Source organism: Pediculus humanus, genomic scaffold (genome assembly GCF_000006295.1).
Source record: "Pediculus humanus corporis 1103172108306 genomic scaffold, whole genome shotgun sequence".
Classification (NCBI taxonomy): Eukaryota; Metazoa; Arthropoda; class Insecta; order Psocodea; family Pediculidae; genus Pediculus; species Pediculus humanus.
In genome coordinates, this window is record NW_002987875.1 from 535,428 (window position 1) to 544,499 (window position 9,072).

The following is a 9,072-nucleotide window of genomic DNA, read 5'->3' on the forward strand; positions in this document are numbered from 1 at the left end:
GAAACGACGAAATTTTCATTAACTCGTTATCATTGACTTGATTTTTCATCGTAAAAGTTTTTCCAAAGGAAAAATTTTCATTTTCAATCTTAATTGCGTAACCTTTGATTAATTTATACGCTATTTCCTCGTAAAAAAAAAAAAAAACTTTTTTTTGTTTTTACGCCTCCCCCTCTCTCCCCCCTTCCGTAATGTTAAATTGCGCGTGTGGGTGTGGGAGTGCGGAAACGTTTCCGCACATTTTCCGAATATAAATGTAAAAATAAACAAAAAAAAAAAAAAAAAGGACAAGTTAAAAAAAAAAAAAAAAAAAAACCGATTAGAATTACAATTAAGTCAATAAATCAAAAATTTTCCTTTTGCCTTGTTAACATCCTGGATGGAATCAAAATAAATAAATTTAAAATCCAGGTTGATTTCCGGTTTGTTTTCCAACCATTATTTATATACATATACATAAACCTTAAGCTTGATAATAATGATAATAATTGTCGAAGAATGGTACGATCGGTTTTCCATCACGATTCGAGATTTCACATACAATTTTCCTGGTATTGATAAATACACGCGGACGTAACCGAATTTACCAACGAACCGGATATCGTCGATACGAAACCGGAAGTTATTACTGGAAAATTAAAAGCCGTACCCCAAAAAAAAAAAAAAAAAAAAAAATTTAAGTCGTCCCTAAGAAATCTAATAATAACAAAACCTGGAATGAATATAACCCGCACTCGTGAAAATTCAAAATGATAATAATAATAATAATGATAATAACGATCGTTTATTGTCTGGATACGGGGCGATAAAGAGGAAGCTTACATGGAAATCCCGAAGAAAAAAAAATTGAGTAAATATGTCAAAATTAAAACAGAAATTTTTTGTAATAATGTAGACCGGAAAGGATCAGGTCACGACAGCGAAATCGCTCAAACAGTTTTTTTTTTTTTTTACGAGGAACTCGAACGTACACGCGAACGGCGTCTGTCGTAAGTCGACAAACCGTCAAACCGGATATTTAAATAATAATAATAGTAATAATAAATGGTGCAAATCAATTAATTATGCATGTAAAAATAAACGAAAAAAAAAAAAAACAAAGAATCGCCTACGAAAAATCGTGTGGGGGGGTAAGAAAAAAAAATTTTTTTTTTCACGACTACACGAATAATAAAATAATTTCCGCCATGTTTTAAAAATTGAGTCACGTGACAATTTTTTTTACAAAAAAAAAAAAAAAAAAAAACATCATCGAGGAGACGACGAACGTGAATTTTTCAGAAATGTAAAAAAAAAAAAAAAAGTAGTCTGGAATTGATATACTGGAAGATATCGTCTGGTGCCAACAACTTGTCCTATAATAATAATAATAATAATAATAATAATAATAATAATAATAATAATAATAATAATAATAATAAATAATAATAATAATAATAAATAATAATAATAATAATAATAATAATATTTTCATTGTCCTTAAATAATTTTTTTTTTTAGTTTTTCCTGTCGGACCCTTACGAGCAACAGCATTACACTTTTTCAAGTTCCAGTATAATGAAAAACAAGTTTTCTGAAACTTGAAACTTTGGAAAATTCCAAATCTAATGCCACGAAAGTTTAAAATAATTTTTTTATTACGTCTTTTCAACGTTTACGAAAAATGTTCAGAAGAAAAAAAACGATTTCTGAACAGGTTAAGAGTAAGTATTACAGGTAAAATAAAAATTCAAGGTTGCTAACCTTGAATCTTAAAAAAAAAATTTGATCGGGTAATAATAATAATAATAATATCATGGCGAAGTAACAAAAAAAAAAAAAAATTTTTTTTTTTATAAATTTAACAACGATTCCGCCATTTTTATTTTAATTCGAACAGCAAATCGTTTCCGTCGTCTGCTTTTAATTATTAACCTTTTGCCATTTTGTGATTTAAAATCAAAATTTTTCTTTCGACAAAAAAAAAAAAAAACTACTACGTCATTCATCCCCATAATGAATTTTAATTTTCTATTACATATATATATTTTGCTGTTGTTGTTTTTTTTTCTGTAGCAGACGAAAAATTATTTGTGATCTTTATGAACTTTTTAAAAAAAAAACCTTGAATTCGATAACGGAAAAAAAAAAAATTTTTTTTTTTTTTTTTTTGGTTAATTTTTATTTATGACCGTTAAATAAATAATTATTAAAATCTTAAATTTTTATTTAAAAAAAAATAAAAATGGCGGACGTTTTAAAGAAGAATCGTTAAAAACTTTTTTTTTTTATTTACTTTTTTGTTTCGAAAGCGAAACAAATAAACTAAAGTGCAAAATAAATAAAATGATTTTTTTTTTATTTAATTTTTTTCAGGTTGAACATTAATAATAATAATAATAATAATAATAATAATAATTAATTTAAAATCCTTGGAATTATAATAAACCTTTTGGAAAATTCCCCCTCCCTCCCTCCCTCCCTCCTAATCGGTCAATAAAAACAAACAAACGTAAACAACTTGAAAATACTTCCTGATACAATAAAACAACAACAACAAATTAAAAAAAAAAAAAAATTTTAAAGGAATTCAACCAACCCCGTTAAATAGTCCATCAAAACAACAGCCGCCAAACCAAAAAAAAAAAATTTTCCACCGGAAATCCATTATACCAACCTTAAAAAAAAAAAAAAACAACACAACCTTACACGACACCTACGACTACTCAAAACTTTTCAAAGGACATCAGGAAGTTGATAATTATTATTATTATTATTATTATTATTATTAATTATTATTATTATTATTATTATTATTATTATTATTATTATTATTATTATTATTATTATTATTATTTTTGTTCGACAGCATCGGCCTCGGTTTTGTACCGGTACAAAAAAAAAAAAATTGGAAGTGGTAGGGGGAGAGAAAGTATTTCGCGTGGATATATATTCGGTTCCTAACGTGAAATAAAGCTTTACCGAGTACGAGTACTGAATACCCGATACGATATCGGATTAGCGGGTAGTCGATACGAACACACACGTTAGTAGTAGTCAAGTGCGATTCGCCAATTGTAACGGACCGCGAGATTAAACGCGATTAATTAAATACGGATTAGTATCGGATTAATAGAAAAAAAAATTACGCGATTTTTCTTTTGTGTTTTGTTTTTGATTAATATTATTATTATTATTATTAATCCATTGAATCCGAAAAAAAAATTTTTTTTATTTTAATACAATTTTTTCCCCCCACCTTCCGGAGAAAAAATAAACTATTTAAAAAAAGGTAATTAATATATTAATGTATTTAATTTTTTTTTTTTTATTTAATTATTTAATTTTAAATTTTGGCGGGAAATTTAAAAAAATTTTTTGGAAAATTTTTTTTTTTCCCCTCGATATGATAGAATAATATATCGATATTCGTTTACGTAACGATATCGATGATAATGATAATGATGATGATGATAATGTTAAATGCTTTAAATGGGCCTTTCAGGCACGTAAAAAAAAAAAAAAAAGAACGGATACCTTGCAGGTTTTACAGGCTTTTTGCTTATGCGACAATTAAATTATTATTAACATTTGTTATGTATATAAAAAAAATTGAATTTCTTTTATTTTTTTCTCTTCTGTCGAAATGTTTTATGTAAAAAAAAAAAAAAAAAAATTAAATGAAATTAGGGCAAGTTAAATTTTATATTTATTTACTTGCGTGATGATGATGATAATGATGATAATGATAATAATAATAATGATAAAAAATAAAATTAATGTAAATTTTTTATCCAACATAATTTTCCCGCCAAAATTTAAAAATAAATACACAAAAGGGGTTTTTTTTATAAATGTAAATAAATACGTAAAGTTTTCTCTCTCTCTCTCTCTCTCTCTTTCTCTCTCTCTTTCTTTCTTTCTCTCTCTCTCTCTCTTTAAAATTTGTTTTCGTGTCGCCCTACAAAAAATAATATAAAAAAAAATAAAAAAATTTTTTTTGCAATTTGTTTGTTTTCTTTTTTTTTTGTCGTAAGTGAAAATCTATGTTTTTTTTTTTCGATTTTGTTTGTTTTGTTATTTCGAATAAACATAAATTGTAATTTAAACCCCCTCCCCCTCCCCCCTTCCCCAAACCGGGGAATTTCGTTTTTCGCCATTTTTTTTTTCGTTTCGTTTTATTAACTTTTTACGTTTTGTATTAATTATTATTATTATTATTTTTCCGTTACCATATTCGTTCTATAAAAAATTTATTATTATTATTATTAATAATACTATTTTTTTCCTACTGTTCTAATTATTTATGCTCACCGTGGCAAATTTTTTTTTTTTTTTTTTGCTACTCATTACGTTTCAAATAATAACCACAACCACCTTTCATCTTTAATCGCCATCGTTTTACTATTATTATTATTATTATTAATTATCCGAAAAAAAAATTGTTCAAACAATTATGGCGATTTGTAATTAACGACCGATTAATGTTAATTTTACAACAACAAAGCAATAAATAAATTTTTTTTTTTTTAATTTAACCGTAAAAAAAATAATTTTCTCGCCATTATTATCATTATCATTATCTCCCTTACACACACAAACAATAAAAATTTTTTGTTTGTTGTTGTTGTTGTTTCGTAACGTTTTTTAATTTAATATAATTTAAGTTTGTTAAAACGTAACAACTCTCTTGTTCGGAAAAACAAAGAGAGAAAAAAAAATTCGAATCGGTGTCGTCATTAATCATATTTTAATTGAATAATAATAATAATAATAAGTGCGTGTAAATTACACGAGGATGATTTTATTTAAATTTCAAAGAAACAATCGACCGACGATAGTTTCGATGAAATCCATCATTTTATTATTATTATTATTATTATATTAAAAAAAAAAAAAACTATTACGATATTTAAATGCTGAACAAACAAAACAAACGGGGAAAATATATAAATATAATTGTTTGTCGTGGCGTTAAGGAAATTTTAACGCTTTGAGCCAATACACGCATTATTCATAATAATAATAATATTTAAACGTTATCGTCGTCCTACGTAATAATAATAATAATAATGATAAAATTGTTTTGAAAAAACCGATTTTGTAACGGATACTTATCGCCATTGATTTTTCTGCGACAAAATTTTTCAAAAAAAAAAAAAATCCCCGGAATTTCGCCATTTTGAAAAATTTGAAAATTTTTAAACCGCGAATTTATATATATAAACATTAATAAATAAATTTTTAAAAAAAATTTTCCAATGAATCATCATCATCGTGTCTTATTCTATATTATTTAAACCTTTTATATGAGTAACGAAATAATATCAGTAACATTATGTCTACCGCCACGACTGAGGCCATGACGACATCATCATCATCATCATCATCAACATCATCATCTACATCATCATCATCATTATCATCAACATCATCATCATTATCAACATCATCAACATCATCATCATCATCATCATAATCATCATTATTATTTAGAATAAAAAGAAAATTGCAAATCATAGAAAAATCGATTTCATTATAAAATTAGGTCGTATTAAATAATAATAATAATAATAATAAAACTTTTATTTTTAAATGTAATAATATTATGGCGTCTCTCTCTCTCTCTCTACCTCTCACCCTCTCTCTCACACGCACACAAACATTATTTTGAAATTAAAATAATAAAATAATCAAAAAATAAATAAATAAAAAGGAAAAGTTGTTATTTTAACCACCTCTCTCTCTCTTTCTCTCTGTTTCCCTTTATCTCTCTCTCTCTCTCTCTCTTTCTCTCTCACGAAAACTATTATGTATAATTGTAATGATACTTGACAGGAGGTGTTTGGTGTTTACCTGAGTAAATTACGACGAAGTAAAATATTTATCCTCGAGGGTAAGTTATTATAAATGGCAATTTTTATACGCGCTTCGAGATATACACACACACATATATATATACTTAATGGATGGTTATATGAATTAGGCTAAATCGATATAAGGATTATAATGAAAGAAAGAAAGAAAAAGAGAGAAAGTGAATGAGAGAGAGAGATAGAGAGAGAGAAAACAAAAATGGGTAAATATAATAAAAAATTGGTAAAACCCAAAAAAAAACTATTATTCGGTTTCATATACATTCACGCCTTTTTTTTTTTTAAATAATTTTTTCCTGATTATTTAATTTAATAAAAAAAAAAAAAAGGGAATCATGGCGGCGATTATGAAATTTATTAAATTACGCATAAATTATTATTATTAATATAATAGAGCGTAAATCGTGTGCGTGATTAAGTAAGTAAACGCCATTTTTAAAACTTAATTTCCCTCACTTTTTTTTTTTTTTGTCCAGTCACCGAACGTTTTGTATTATTATTATTATTATTATTTTCAGGAGTGCGTAATACGCACTCCTACGTATTAATTTTTCATTTATTGAATATTTATATATCTAAAGAATTAATTAATTAATATTTTATTGGAGATTTTTATTACGCCGTGTTATTAATTATTATCATTATTTCGATCATCTCGAGGCATTTAATTAACAGGATCCAACGCGTTTTACGTCATAACAATAATCGATAAGTTTTATTTACAAAATAATAATAATAATAATATTAATAAAAGTCGTGTAATACGGTGGTCGTTAATGAGAACGTGATAAAAACCTATTAAAACTTATACACGTGAACGTACACGTGTGTGCGCGTGCGTGTAAAGAAGTGATAATGAGCTTTCTACCCTTCAGAGCCTTTATCAAAAAAAAAATATATATTTTATCAACCTTTTTTTTGCAATCAAACTTTTGTGTATAAACACACGTGACGTCATCGAGTCGTCTGTTATTTTAATAAAAATAAATAAATAAGTAAAAAACGCGCGTTGCGAGAGAAAATGATATTAAAAACGCGTGACGCGAGTATTGTCGAACAAAGAAAAAAACAATTTCGTAATTCATAATAATAATAATAATTTAATTATTAATTGTTTCGTCAAATGGAGCGTCGCGCAACGAGCAAACGCGCGTACACGAAATTGAGAAATCGTAATTATAAAATTGAAAATATAAAATTTTTGCGACATTTTTCTCTCTCATCCCCCTCATCACCATTTGTAAAAAGTGTCGACGTTTGGTAAAACCGCGTAATACATTCTCACGAGTGAATAATTTTTAAATTATCGCGGGGAAAATTTCTTTTCTTTTTTTTTTGTCGACATTTTATTATTTCCGGTTTAAATTATTACTTAATCCCATTTTTAATTAGTTCAATAATTAGCGTAATAATAATAATAATAATAATAATAATAATAATAATAATAATAATAATAATAATAATAATAATAATAATAATAATAATAATAATTAAATCTTAAATAAATAAATAAAAATTTTTCTATCGAATATTTTTTTTCGTAAATATTTCTGTCGGTATATTATCGATATCCGTTTTGAAATGATTTTTCAGGACCGAATCCTACTATGGCGAATACGTCAATTTTAATTTTACATGTAACCTTAATTCGTCCCTAAATACAATCTCAACCTTCAAGCAATGGAACTTGAATTGAAAAAAAAAAACAAAATGGAAAATAAGGATTCGAACCCGTGACTTTTGTTTTAACAATTCGTGCTGTTTCGAGTAATTTTAACATTTAAATTATTGGAGATTAATAATAATAATGACTATTGTATTAAATAATATATTAATTCACACGTTTTTCCCTCCCCCCCCTTCCCACCTGCTATATGCGAAAGATTTCATAATTCCACGACACAAAAGTCGTGTCAGAAACCTTGTGTAATTTTTTATATTAAATTATTATTACCGTGCGTACATAGAAAATGTTTAAATTATAAAATTAATAAAAAAAAAAAATTAAATAAATAAATAGGTAAAAATTATTTTGCAATCAAAAAAAAAAAAAATTAAATTTTACGAAATTAACAAAAAAAATGGGAGAAGAAAAAAAATATTGGGGACACGCGCACGTGGTTAAATTATATTCAAACAATTTGCAAATTAATTTAATTAACACTTTAATTATAATCCTCCAGAAGAAAGAAAAACGATGGAGGGGGAGTGGGGAGGGGGGAAAACAAAAATTTTTCCTCCTCTTGAATTTTTCCTATTTACTTTTACGGATAAATGATTGATAATAATAATAATAATAATAATGGAGAGGATGGAAATAATTCGAATTTTATCCATTCGAGGATTGACAATATTGCGGGAGTACGTTCAGAAATCGTTTGTTTTGAAACAATCGCGTATTTTGGATAAAAACAGACAAAGAAAAATTTTTGAACGGAACCGGAAGACGCTTTGGAAAAAAATTTAATGAATTAAAACGTTTGTTGTAAATTTTTTTCAAAAAAAAAATCATGTCTGTTTTCTTTGTCATTTTTTCCTATTTTTTTTTTTTTCAAAAGTTGTCTACTTGAGTTTTTGTTGTTATTGTTGTGTTGTATCGTATACGAAAACGTTTCGTAATATAAATAAAAAGAGACGCCATGACTTTTTATTAATTTTTTGGATTCATTCATTCATTATTTAAAATTATTTTTTACAGTTAGTTACAATTTTTTCGTCTGTAATGTCTTTATTATATTTTTCTGTTTGGATTTACACTCACATATAACGGTTTTAACAAAAATAAAAAAATGATTCGAAACAATTTTTAAAAAAAATAAAAATTATAAAGATGAATGAACTTGTGACGTAATTCGTTTTGTCTTCTGCTAATAAAAGGAGCGTAAGGTTCAAGGTCATTGTCGGTTATGTATATCTGTTTTTTTTTTTTTTCAAAAAATACGCGTAATAAATTCGCATTCGAGTACTTTTATCGCGAGGGTTTTAAAACTCGTTCGTTGAGTTTTTATTCACATACTCGTCAAACTCGTATAAAAATCGATTTAGTCACATTTTTTTTAGTATTAGTATTCAAAACGTATTTGAAATAATAATAATAATAATAATAATAATAATAATAATAATAATAATAATAATAATGATAATGATAATGATAATAAATATTCCTTAAAAAAAAAAACTTGTTTTAAGTGAATTTTTTAAATACGATTAACATGTT